Raw genomic sequence first — 14,894 nt, 5'->3', positions numbered from 1 at the left:
CCTGGGTGCTGGGCCTAAATATATGCCAATGGACTGTTGCAGTGGTGGCTGACGTGAAGCCTGATTCTCTGCTATGACATGAAGACTGATTCTCTGCTGACATGAAGCCAGATTCTGTGTTATGGGACCTCTCTCCTCTGCCTGGGTGCCGGGGCCTAAATTTATGATAATGGACTGTTACAGTGGTGGGTGACGTGAAGCCTGATTCTATGCTATGACATGAAGACTGATTCTCTGGTGACATGAAGCCAGATTCTGTGTTATGGGACCTCTCTCCTCTGCCTGGGTGCTGGGCCTAAATATCTGACAATGGACTGTTGCAGTGGTGGCTGACGTGAAGCCTGATTCTCTGCTATGACATGCAGACTGATTCTCTGCTGACATGAAGACAGATTCTGTGTTATGGGACCTCTCTCCTCTGCCTGGGTGCTGGGCCTAAATATCTGACAATGGACTGTTGCAGTGGTGGCTGACGTGAAGCCTGATTCTCTGCTATGACATGCAGACTGATTCTCTGCTGACATGAAGCCAGATTCTGTGTTATGGGACCTCTCTCCTCTGCCTGGGTGCCGGGGGCGTAAATTTATGACAATGAACTGTTACAGTGGTGGCTGACGTGAAGCCTTATTCTCTGCTATGAGATGCAGACTGATTCTCTGCTGACATGAAGACAGATTCTCTGTTACGGGACCTCTCTCCTCTGCCTGAGTGCCGGGGCCTAAATATCTGAGAATGGACTGTTCCAGTGGTGGGTGACGTGAAGCCAGATTCTCTGCTATGGGACTTCTCTCCAATTTATTATTTATTTAATTTTTATTTTAATTTATTTCCCTATCCACATTTGTTTGCAGGGGATTTACCTACATGTTGCTGCCTTTTGCAGCCCTCTAGCCCTTTCCTGGGCAGTTTTACAGCCTTTTTAGTGCCGAAAAGTTCGGGTCCCCATTGACTTCAATTAGGCTCGGGTTCGGGACGAAGTTTGGATCGGGTTCGGATCCCGAACCCGAACATTTCCGGGAAGTTCGGCCGAACTTCTCGAACCCGAACATCCAGGTGTCCGTTCAACTCTATCCATGACAACACAGAGCAGAGGAAACAGTAACGGTATTCAGTGGCTAATAATGTCTCGGGTAGTACGGGGAAGGAAAGACAACCAAAGGGAACAACAACAAAACAACTACAGAGTAGGCCACAAGCCTAGGGAATAAAGAGGTCACCTCCTAGCAAACCCTGACTTTCTCCATAAGCTGCTAACCACATGTGCAAGTCTCAAAGGTAGAAATACACATGTGCGGGAACCTAAGACTGCTGACACACTGCACCAAACCCTCAGCTTAGGGAATAGGGAAAGAGGCAACCAGCTCCTTCTAACCTGAAGGAGCCAGTGTCTACCTGAGGCCTAGTCAACAGACACAATAAGAAAAGGGAAAGGACTTAGCTTGAGAAGCAACAGGAACAAGAGAATCACCACACAAGCAGAGCTCTCCTCAGAAGAACTATTAGCCGCAGGTAAACCAGTGAAAGGCAGAGCATATAAAGGGGCCACCTGACTGATAATGAGCAACACCTGCGAAGGAGTGGAAAACTGTCAGCAGCAATGAAAACAATAGAGATCTGTCAGATCGACTCCTGAGTCTTCCATCTATCTGAACTTCTAAGATCTCTCCCAGAGCCGGTGGTGACAATGGGTTCAGGTGGTGCATCCATAGGCTGAAATGCACAGAAGCTCCGAGGCAATGCATCAGCCTTCACGTTTCTACTTCCTGGTCTGAAAGTGATAGATAAATCAAAACGTGTAAAAAACAATGCCCATCTGGTTTGACGGGGATTTAACCTCTTAGCAGACTCGATAAACATTAGGTTCTTATGGTCAGTGACAACAGTGACACAATGTTTTGCCCCCTCCAGAAAATGCCTCCACTCCTCAAACACCCATTTAATAGCCAGCAATTTACGATTCCCTATGTCATAGTTTCTCTCGGTGGGGGGAAATTTTCTGGAAAAGAAGGCACAAGGCCTTAGGTTAGTAAGGCTAGTGGGAGCTTGTGAGAGAACTTACCCTGTCCTGTCTTCGGATGCATCTACCTCTACAGTAAAAGGTTTCTCCTGATCTGGCTGAATCAGAATGGGAGTGCTACTGAATGCCTTCTTTAGGGTTTCAAATGAAGTTAAGGCCTCAGTAGACTAATCCTCCAAATCTGCCCTTCTTTTAGTGAGATCGGTCAACGGTCTAGCCATTAGCGAAAAATTATTTATGAATTTGCGGTAGTAATTGGCAAACCCTAGTAAACTTTGTAAGGCCTTTAAGGATGATGGTCTTACCCATCCCTTAATTGCTAGTACCTTACTAGGATCCATTTTGAAGGCGTGAGGAGTCAGAACATGACCTAGAAATAGTATCTTCTGTACTCCAAAGACACATTTTTCTTGTTTAGTGGATAACTGATTCTCCTTCAAAACACTTGTCTAACTTGAAACACATGAGATTTGAAATCAGGGGAAAAAATCTAAATGTCGTCAAGGTAGACAATGACAAATTTTCCCAAGAACTCCCTGAGAATATAGTTCATGAAGTTTTGGAACACAGCTGGGACATTGCTAAGTCCAAAAGGCATAACCAGATATTCAAAGTGCCCAGCCGGAGTATTGAATGCTGTCTTCCATTCGTCTCCCTCCTTGATTCTGATTAAGTTATATGTCCCTTTCAAGTCAATCTTAGAAAACCAGGCTGCCCCTAGTACCTGGGTAAACAAATCAGGAATCAATGGGAGGGAGTATCTATTCTGGATAGTAATTTTATGTCATTTCCGGTAATCGATACATGGTCTGAGACCACCATCCTTTTTCTTAACAAAGAAAAACCCTCCCCCCATGGGAGTGACAGAGGGTCTAATGTGCCCCTTAATGAGACTCTCTCTAATATAATCCTCCATGGCCTTGTGTTTGGGCTTAGAAATATTATAAATATGCCCCTTAGGAAACCTGGCACCCTCTACTAATTCTATTGCGCAATCATAAAGTCTATGGGATGGTAGAGCCTCCGGGGTCGATGATGAGAACGCATCTGTATATTCCTTAATGACTGTGGGTAATATATCGGATTCTACTGAGACCCCAACCTGTAATACAGACAAGCATGAGTCACACTTAGGTCCCCATCTCACCAGCTCCCCTCTGGTCCAATCAATAGTGGGGTTGTGTAATTGGAGCCAAGGCATCCCCAGTACCACTTCAACCGGTAAGTTCTCCAGGACTAACAGGGAGCATTTCTCAGAGTGACACACCCGCACAGTTAAAGAAATCTCTGAGGTACACAACCTCACCGCACCACCCACCAGGGGAGTGGAGTCGATAGCCATGACGTGGATAGGTGTAGGAAGAACAAAAATTGGAATACCCAGTCTTATTGCATACTCACAATCAATAAAGCTGGCCGCTGAGCCAGAGTCAATAAAGGCCGCACCCGACTACTTGTTTACACCCAGAGATATCGTTATGGGTCCTAAAAGCTTACTTTTTGTAATATCAGGGTGTACCTAGTCTTTAGGATGCCTTGCCTTGGAAAATTTGACGGAGGGGATCTTCTTAGGACACTGGTTAATCCAATGGTCAGGATCTCCGCAGTAAAAACAAACTCCACATCTGCATGGGTTCTTCAGAAGAGACCTCAGCTCTGTTTCTGGGACAGACCTCCAGCTGGACCACCACCTGAGAAAAGAACTGTCGTTCCTGTCGTCTCTCTCTAACCCGTCGGTCGAGTCGAACAGCTAGGGTCATCGTCTCCTCTAGTGTCTCTGGAAGCTGATAACTCACTAGAAGGTCTTTAAGGTTATCAGACAGACCTGACCTGAACTGATTCTTAAGGGCTGGTTTATTCCAACCTGAGGGAACACACCACCTCCTAAATTGGGTGCAATACTCCACCGCGGGTCGATCGCCCTGAACCAGTGCCTTAAGAGCAGTCTTGGTAAAAGTGGAGAAAGAGAAAAGTTTCTGTCTCGGCGCAAAATCACAGGTGAAGATGTTCTTTTGTTGGTTTTAATAGAAACAACGCGTTTCGGGGATTAAAAGTTCCCCTTCATCAGGTTTCAGTGTGATACAATAAATAAAACAAAGGGTACATATTTATAGATACAATACATCAAAAAAACCGCCAAAAAGACGCACCTGGGTGACGCCCCCTAGTGGGAGGGGCCACCTCCAGGTGTCATCTCATGTGCAGCTCCAATTACTTTGCAAACAAGCAACATTATGTGAGTATGGTTGTTCATAGAGGGTTAGAGTTCGAATCGCTGGTGTTTTTAGTAAGATAACATAGTTCTTGGTTTGTTTATTAGTGGGAAACAGCTCCCTGTCACGTGATCGCAAGTACAAGCGGTCACGTGACATAGGAAGCAGGAAGTGAAAGCAGCCTCTAGTGCTCTCCGTCTCTCGTCGCTAGGGAGAGAGGATCACAGTGCCCGATGTCTGGCAGGTATATTGCGCTTCCGCATTGATTGTTAGGGGGCGGTCATGGTGTATAGTGACGTCCGATGTCACATGATCGCTCTTTATAATATGATTCATTTATCGATCCTCTATTTCTCACAGTGATAGTAATCACTGTTCATTTGCAGCTCTAATAGATTTATACAGCCCATATAATAATGCATATAAATGAATAAAATAATAAAAAATGATGAGGAAAAACACACTTTCTCTAATACAAGGAAATCAAATGTTTGATTAAAAAATTCTTGAATAAAATTAGTTTGTAGTAATCGAATCCTACTCAATAGGGAAGGAAAAACCTAAAGGAATGCATATAAATGAATGGATTGATAGCTGAATAAATAGAAAGGAAATTTTTTTAACTAGGGAATGCATTTTTTGCATCCTATTTTTGAGCAAGCCTTATCCATATCATTATATAAACGGTTTTAGATGGCCTTATATTGATAGGGCTATCAGTGTATTAGTCAACTGGTGTATGGATGATGATACATTTCTTTTGTGTTGTATGTATTTTATAAATTAATTTCAAACGCCTCATTGAGCCCATACGGATTAAGGCTGTTAAAGGGGTTGTCCAGGTTCAGAGCTGAACCTGGACATCCCTCCATTTTCACCCCGGCAGCCCCCCTGACATGAGCATCTGAGCAGTTCATGCTCCGATGCTCTTCTTTGCCCTGCGCTAAATCGCGCAGGGCAAAGGCATTTTTCTGAGTTCCGGTGACATACCGGGCTCTCTATGGGGCTGACAGGCAGCCCGGTGACGTCACCGTCACTGATGGGCTGGATTTGGCTCTGCCCTAGCCAGTAAAACGGCTAGGGCAGAGCTAAAGCCCGCCCCTCAGAGCCGGTGACGTCACCGAACACACTGCTGGGCGGAAGTTACCGCCCGGTAGTGTGTTATTGAAAACACAAGAGCCTGTGCCCTGCGCGATCTAGCGCAGGGCACGGGAGCGCATCGGAGCATGAGATGCTCCGATGCCAGGCTCAGGAGGGCTGCCGGGGTGAAAATAAGGGTATGTCCGGGTTCAGCTCTGAACCCGGACAACCCCTTTAAGTTTAAATATCCAGTACATTTCGCGACGTCTAAGATATTGGACATCTTTCTGGAGGTGGATTGGGATAAATTCAATGGGTGTCACTGTAAACCCATCACTGTTACTATGGTGATGTTCGGCCGCGTGTCTAGACACGCTGTGTTTCATAAATTTTTTCTTAATGTTTGAACGATGTTTATTGAAACGGTTCCGTAGTGTTTGTATGGTACGGCCCACATATTGTAGATGGCAAGGGCACTCAAGGACATAAATTACATAGCTGGAGTTGCAAGTTAGATGGTGTTGTATTAGAAAGGACTCTCCAGTGGTATAGCTATGGAAAGATGTTCTTTGGAAGATATTTTTACAGCATAAGCATCTCCGGTGACCGCATTTGAAGCTACCTTTCAAGGATCTAATATCCATATCCTGGTCGTTATTTGGATGTGAGGCTGGTTTAATTTTGCTGGGTGCCAGGAGATTTTTTAGGGTTTTTGCTCGTCTGTATGTGAAGCGTGGAGTGTCTGGGATAATCTGACTTAGTATCGGGTCTCTTTTCAAGATGTACCAATATTTTCCCAAAGTTGCCTTTATGGCGGTATGTTTCTGGTTATAGGTTGTCACAAAATTGTAGCAGTAGGACTCTAGATCTTTTTTTCCCCCTCTTTTCTTCGTTGGAGCCAGACATTCTGACTGTGTCAGTGTTTTCGCTCTATCCATGGCGCCCATGATGATGTTATTTGGGTACCCTTTTTGTCTAAACCTGGATGTGAGGATATTACTTTGAGTGATGAAATCTGTGTCCAGTGTACAGTTACGTCGAATGCGTTTATACTGGCTGAATGGGATATTTGCCTTCCATTTCCTGTAGTGTATACTATCAAAGTTGAGATAGCTGTTGCTATCTACCTTTTTAAAAAAGGTACGGGTTTTTATTTCATTGTTTTGAACGAAGATCTCCAGATCTAAAAATTCAATTGTGTTCTTGTCTGATGTGCCAGTGAAAGAGATGCCCCAATCATTGGTATTAAGGTGAGATATGAAATCAACCATAGTAGATTTCTCGCCATCCCAAATAAAGATAAGATCGTCAATATATCTTTTGAAGAAAATAATATTAGGCCAGAATTTACTTTGGTGTATATAGGTTTCTTCGAACATTCCCATAAAAAGGTTTGCAAGGCTTGGTGCGAAACGCGTCCCCATCGCGGTCCCCCTTGTTTGTTTGTAGATCTGGTCCTGGAAAGTGAATGTGTTATGGGTAAGGATGAATTCTATACCGTTTATAATGAAGGTTTTTTGTTCTGTAGGCATTTCGGTATCGTTATTTAAAAAAACAGAAACGCATTGTAGTCCCAGTTTGTGTGATATATTTGTGTATAAGGCTGAAACGTCTAGTGTCAGCCAATGATAGCTTTCTTTCCATTCCAGATCTTTTAAAGATGTTATAAGGGATGGGGAGTCCTTTAGATATGATTTTAAAGTTAGAACATATTTCTGAATGTGGACGTCTATATAGTGAGAGAGATTACGGGTGAGTGAGGTCACTCCGGAGATAATAGGTCTGCCTGGGGGGTTTACAGGATCTTTATGGATTTTTGGAAGATGGTAGAATATTGCAAGTGTGGATTCTTTTACTAGGATATATTCTTTCTCTTTTTTGTCTAGAACTCTAGCTGCTGATTTGATTAAACTTTCAAAATCTTCTCTATCTTTGGTAGACGGGTCCTCAGAGAGTGGTTGGTAGTAGTTAGTGTTTGAGAGTATATTAAAGGCTTCTTTTAAATACTCCTCTCTATTTTGAATAACAATTCCGCCTCCTTTATCGGCATTCCTAATTATTATCTTTGTGTTGGACTGTAGGTTTTTGAAAGCTATTCTCTCACATGGTTTAAGGTTCTGTTTCTTATAAGAGTGTGAGGGGGATACCTGATTGATTTGTCTAAAATCATTGGACACTAAGGAATAGAAGGTGTCCAAGAAATTTCCCTTATGATGTATGGGATAAAAACTAGACGGTGGTTTCAGGCCTGATGGAATGGCTCTCACTACATCTCCCTCAGACATTGAATTAATATCAGTCACTGTTACAGAATTTTTTGTTGTTGTATTTTCTAGCATTTTAAAATGTCTTTTCAAGGTGAGTTTTTTAATGAATCGGTTCAGGTCTAAAAACAGATCGAATTCATTTATTTTGCTTGTCGGGCAAAATGATAGGCCTTTGGATAATACTGCAATTTCTGCATTTTTTAGAGAGTATGATGATAGGTTAAAGATGCCCAATGAATTTTGGGTGTTTTTTGGATTTTCCTTCTCCATCAGATTTTTCTTTTTATTTTTGTTTTTGTTTTTTCCCGCTCGGCATCCTCTTCTGAGTTTTTTCTTTTCGTTGGTTTTCGGCCTAGTGGGTGAAAAAAATGTGTGATACTGACTGTTTTGGGGCTTTTCATGATAGGGTATGCTGCCGTAGGATGTATGAGAGGTGGTAGAGCCAAAAAAGAAGGGCCTGCTATAGATAAATCGTCTATGGATTCACGATCTGTATTGGCTTGTGTGTTGGGTACCAGGGCATCTGGAGTTATATAGTGTCCTGGCGGTGTACACGTGTGTACAGTGAGAAGCGAATCAGCTTCCACATCTGAGGAACAGGAGGGAGTGGAGCACCTGGACTGGATTGTGGAGATGGATTGCGAATGGTTGGGAAAAACTGGTGGGTGGAAGGTTGAGAGGTCCACATTCTGCCATGATTTTTTCTGGAAATCCGATAGATGAAAATCTGGAGGTAGTAGTATTGTTCGGAATTGGAAGACTATCTAGTTTACTCGGAGTGAGTAATGGGGTGTGGAATTCTAATTTGGAGTAGTCGAGCTGTCTAGTTGGAGTGCCCCTGTTAGAAGTGATAGTGTTGATCGGTTGTTTTACCGTATTGTGTATGTTGTTTTGGATTTTAGATTCAGTCTTCCCAGTGGTTGAGGGAACTCGGCGGGTGTGTGATTCTCTTGAATCAGATTTAAAGTGAAACTGGGTATGGGGATTTTTTGTGTATCTGTTCCTATATGGATGCGTAATACGTGGTTTGTAATATTGATGTGAATAGTTATGGTTATGTATTTGTTTTTCGTATGTATTTGGGGCTGAGGGGTTGGATTCCTCTCTGTTTGCCGTGTCATGGGGTCCCGATACATTATTCTCTTCTGGAAGGTGACGTTGAATATTGGAAGGAAGGGATTTTTTCCAGAATTTTATATTGTTGTTGGTAAAATCACTACGGTCACGGGCTAGCTTACCGCTTTTTTTGTTGAGGGTTTCTTTTTCAAATGTGAGTATCCTTGTTGTAATGAGTCGGTCAAATTTGGGAAAATTAATGTGTGATCTAAACTTAGACAATTCAGTATAGCAGTCAGATATTTTCACCCCTAGGTCTGTATACAGGGACCGCCTTTTTTGAATCAGTCTGGTCATGAGTCCCTTGGCGCACTCTAATAGGTATTTATCCCATTCAGTACCAAAATTCACATCATCTTTAAAGGAGTTGTCAAAACGTAGTCTTAGACCACGTGGAACAATCTGTTCCTGTACATAAATTTCCAAAAAAGTCGCATCCAGATGGTGTTGAATTTCTTTGATATGAAAGCACAATGAAATTCCAGCACTCACGATTTTGGTAGCTAAAATCTTCGTCTTTTATTCAGGCAGTAAACATATAAACAGGACATCCACCCACAAGTGCAGCAACCTTGACGCGTTTCGAACAGTAGTTCTTAGTCGTAATAATGAGCAGTGTCTCCTCTGGCACCTTTATACCAGTCTGTACTAAAATGTAATTGCTTTTCCCCTCCACCTGAGGGGTGGGGGAGTGTAGGAGGCAGGGAACACTTTAACCTCTTGTTTTCCAGGTGAGGCACTGCTCATATGTTTCACAATAGAAAATTCATGCATCTATACAAAGTCACTGATTATTACAAAAATTTGTGTTGAAAAATAACCATTGAATAAAAACAGTGAACATATTAAAATTGTCAAAGAATGTCAATTGTCAGGATAGCATCAGAACACCATATTGGTTATATATAGCCAACTTATTTGTATGGATCCACATATATTAGTGCTGTGTTGCTAATTCTGGCATGGATCCCTTTTCTCTATTACTGCTCTTGATTGAATTGAAAAAATGCATGCATACATAGCTATGATGAAAGAAAATGTGAAAAAACAGGAAAGTCATGAGTTAGTAGAAATACATAAGTTCATTTTTCTTATTGAGGCCATTTGGATGTCTGGTATTCAACTTAAAAATCCAAAAAGCCTCTCTGAGTCTCACTAAACGTTTAAAATCTCCTCCTCTGTTAGGTAATTTCACCTGTTCAATTGCAAAGGCTTTGAAATTGCGCACCTGGCTTTCGTGTTTACTAATAAAATGTTTAGCCGCATTGGATGTGTTCACACTATGCGGATTTTTTATGTAGTTGAGGTGCTCCAGAATTCGGACCTTAAATTTTCTAGTGGTACATCCCACATATAACATGTCACAGGCTATACATTTTATGATATATACCACCCCCATAGAATTACAATTAATATAAGATTTGATTGGATATATGTGTGAATTATTCGCATCGTGAAAAGTTTTGGTATTTACTGCGTATGTACAAGTGCGGCAGCGCAAACTTCCGCATTTAGTGAAGCCCTTGTATATAAGCCAGGGATCCCGTTTATATTTGTTTCGATGTATATACATGGAGGGTGATAAATCATTCCCTATAGTTCTTGGTCGTCTTGACACAATTCTACAACCTTGTTTTAGCGCACAGTGCAATATTTCGTCATCATGAAGAATAGGTAAATATTTTTTAATAATTTGTTGAATTTTTTCAAATTGTTTACTGTACGTCAAAACAAGTGTAGGTAAATGATCTTTTTCGTTTTTATTTACATTTATATTTGAACTCTCACTTTTTGATATCTGTTTAGAGATATTTTTATTTTTAGGAGTTGAAAAGAGTAAAGCTTCTCTATTTTTCTTTTTAGTTATAGCTAGGCCTCTGGATATCATCCAGTTTGGATATGCTCTTTGTTTTAATCTATTTATAATAGTTTGAGCCTCTATTTCAAAAGCCGCTGCGGTACTGCAGTTTCTGTAGGCACGTGTGAATTCTCCCACAGGAATTGATTTTATTGTGTGTAGGGGGTGATGGCTATTTGCCCGTAGTAATGTATTTCCTGTTATTTCCTTGCGGTAGGTTTTAGTTTGTATAATCTGGTTCAGTTTTCCTGTAAGTGTTAAATCAAGAAAATTGATACTTTGCGGATGTTCCGTATATGTAAATTTTAAATTATATGTGTTATTTTCCAGATATTGCATGAAGTGTTGTATGGCAGGTACATTACCACTCCAGATAAGGAGCATATCATCGATGTACCTGCCATACCACACCACATGGTCCGCAAATGGATTTTTAATATTATATACATATGCCTCCTCCCAATAGGACATTGTTAGATTGGCCAGGGAGGGTGAGTACTTCGCACCCATTGATACACCAGATATCTGTACATAGTATATAGAGTTGAATGAAAAATAATTGTGAGACATCAGAAATTGAGTAACCTCCAGAGTATAATCTATAAAATCCTCAGAAAAATTGCTGTATTTGTGCAAATGGAATTCAAGTGCTAGCATCGCCACATGATGTGGTATTGATGGATAAAGCGATACCACATCAATGGACAGCCATCTGTAGTTCTCAGCCCAGGTCATGTCATAAAAAGATTGCAGAATTGATGTGGTATCTTTAATATACCCTGGGATTCTTTTGACAAGGGGCTGTAAACTACAGTCTAGCCATTCACCCAGCCTCTCTGTTAGGGATCCAATCCCGCTGACTATGGGGCGTAGAGGGGGAGGAAATTGGCCCTTGTGGACTTTAGGGAGGGCATGCATTATAGGTGTAACTGTAAATTCTACATTTAAATAATTAAATTGTTTTTGGTTAATGTGATTATATTCCAAACCTTTTCGCAAAATCTCAAAAAATTCCCCTTTATATTTGGGTAAAGGGTCAATATCTAACCTTTGATATACTGAGAGATCAGAGAGCAATTTATTCATTTGTTCACAGTACATGTCACAATCCAGGACGACGACGGAGCCTCCCTTATCGGCCATTTTTATAACAATACGTTCATTATCGGCTAGTTCCTTGATTGCTTTTTTATATTTCATAGGCAGGTTGGTATATCCCCCCTCGTCCTGGATGTGACTATGTATTTCTTTTAGCTCCCTCTCTATGATATCTTGAAAGGTGTCCATATTGGTAGTTCTGGACATGATAGGGTAGAAATCCGGATTAGTGATTTTAAATTTCTGAGCATCAACACATCTATCATATTCCAGTGATTCCCCTTGAAGATCGGTGAGACATGTTAGGGCCAATTGTTCTTGGAACGATAAATGAAAATATTCATTTTCAATTCTACTTTCCGAACATGTCTGATCGATATTTCGTATGGGCTCATTCATATCCACATCACTGAAATGTCTGGTCACTGTCAGTTGTCTTATAAATTTATTTATATCTAATAAAGTAGAAAATAAATCAAAATTGACAGAAGGTACAAAATTTAAACCTAGTTTGAGAACTTCAATTTGTTCAGTTGAGAGGATTGTGGCAGACAAATTTATAACATCTAATTGTGCACAGTCAGCTATCTTTGTTGGTAGCGTGTTGACCTGGTTTGGGGCGTTTTTGTGTTTACGTCCCGCCCGGCGCACTCGTTTTTTGACGATTTTGTTGCAGTATCCTCCTTTTTATTTTTATTGTTCTCCAGGTTAATATTTTTAGATTTTCTATAGTATGACAGTTTGGGTTTCGCTCCATATTCCATGATTTGTTGAGGGCTTTGTGGTAAGTCCTGTGAGCCATCAGAGGTGTCAGCGGTATCCAGTTCAGAGGAAAAGCTCACTCTTGGTGATTTATTTTGGGACTTTGATTTATAGTTGCGGTTATCTTGCTTTGATTTATTTTTGTTTTTATTTTTCAAAATGGATCTGGGGGTCGAGTAAAGGTTTTCCCTTCTACCCCATTCATATACTTGATCCTGTTTGTAATCATATAGATCTCTCTGGAATTTTTTGTGTTTAATATCCGTGATATATTCTTCCATATGATGTATATTATTCAGCATTTCTGTTTGCAAACTTTCAAAATCTGCCCCAGATTCAAGAGGTTTTAAAGATAATTTACAAAGTTCAATTTCATCTTGTAGTTGTAGCAGCTTTTCACTTTCACACTTTACAATGAGTGACATGAGTTGTAATGAACAATTTGAGAGTAATTGATTCCATTGGGATATAAAATCAGCAGAATAAATCGTTGTAGGTATTTTTTTGATCCTGAGGCCTCTAGGAATCATAGATTTTTGTAGATATTTGACCAGGGTGGTATGATCCCACCATACTCTTGTTTCCTGTAGTAATAACTTTTCCAACTCGCACATCCTGTTTTTCACATCATAGACATCTTGCATCTTTTTATCACTTTCAGAAAATACCAAATCAGCTTTGGACATGCGGTCCGGTAATAGAGAAAAGGCCATTGTGAAACAAGTTGCATAACACTTTGCGTGGGTTTAAATCCTCACAGCTATCATGCTGTGTTGCCTGATACGAAGTAGCTTTTCAACCATCAGGTGTATGGGTGAGTCACGGGTTACACCAGCGGTGTGAATATGCACAAAGAAAAGTCCAGCTCACCCAATTATTCCACCACCTGCGTGCACGGAAAAGGCCGGCAAGCCCATATATCCTTGATATGAAAGCACAATGAAATTCCAGCACTCACGATTTTGGTAGCTAAAATCTTCGTCTTTTATTCAGGCAGTAAACATATAAACAGGACATCCACCCACAAGTGCAGCAACCTTGACGCGTTTCGAACAGTAGTTCTTAGTCGTAATAATGAGCAGTGTCTCCTCTGGCACCTTTATACCAGTCTGTACTAAAATGTAATTGCTTTTCCCCTCCACCTGAGGGGTGGGGGAGTGTAGGAGGCAGGGAACACTTTAACCTCTTGTTTTCCAGGTGAGGCACTGCTCATATGTTTCACAATAGAAAATTCATGCATCTATACAAAGTCACTGATTATTACAAAAATTTGTGTTGAAAAATAACCATTGAATAAAAACAGTGAACATATTAAAATTGTCAAAGAATGTCAATTGTCAGGATAGCATCAGAACACCATATTGGTTATATATAGCCAACTTATTTGTATGGATCCACATATATTAGTGCTGTGTTGCTAATTCTGGCATGGATCCCTTTTCTCTATTACTGCTCTTGATTGAATTGAAAAAATGCATGCATACATAGCTATGATGAAAGAAAATGTGAAAAAACAGGAAAGTCATGAGTTAGTAGAAATACATAAGTTCATTTTTCTTATTGAGGCCATTTGGATGTCTGGTATTCAACTTAAAAATCCAAAAAGCCTCTCTGAGTCTCACTAAACGTTTAAAATCTCCTCCTCTGTTAGGTAATTTCACCTGTTCAATTGCAAAGGCTTTGAAATTGCGCACCTGGCTTTCGTGTTTACTAATAAAATGTTTAGCCGCATTGGATGTGTTCACACTATGCGGATTTTTTATGTAGTTGAGGTGCTCCAGAATTCGGACCTTAAATTTTCTAGTGGTACATCCCACATATAACATGTCACAGGCTATACATTTTATGATATATACCACCCCCATAGAATTACAATTAATATAAGATTTGATTGGATATATGTGTGAATTATTCGCATCGTGAAAAGTTTTGGTATTTACTGCGTATGTACAAGTGCGGCAGCGCAAACTTCCGCATTTAGTGAAGCCCTTGTATATAAGCCAGGGATCCCGTTTATATTTGTTTCGATGTATATACATGGAGGGTGATAAATCATTCCCTATAGTTCTTGGTCGTCTTGACACAATTCTACAACCTTGTTTTAGCGCACAGTGCAATATTTCGTCATCATGAAGAATAGGTAAATATTTTTTAATAATTTGTTGAATTTTTTCAAATTGTTTACTGTACGTCAAAACAAGTGTAGGTAAATGATCTTTTTCGTTTTTATTTACATTTATATTTGAACTCTCACTTTTTGATATCTGTTTAGAGATATTTTTATTTTTAGGAGTTGAAAAGAGTAAAGCTTCTCTATTTTTCTTTTTAGTTATAGCTAGGCCTCTGGATATCATCCAGTTTGGATATGCTCTTTGTTTTAATCTATTTATAATAGTTTGAGCCTCTATTTCAAAAGCCGCTGCGGTACTGCAGTTTCTGTAGGCACGTGTGAATTCTCCCACAGGAATTGATTTTATTGTGTG

The sequence above is a fragment of the Bufo gargarizans genome, chromosome 7 (assembly GCF_014858855.1).
Source record: "Bufo gargarizans isolate SCDJY-AF-19 chromosome 7, ASM1485885v1, whole genome shotgun sequence".
NCBI lineage: Eukaryota > Metazoa > Chordata > Amphibia > Anura > Bufonidae > Bufo > Bufo gargarizans.
Note: the sequence above shows the minus strand (reverse complement) of the source record.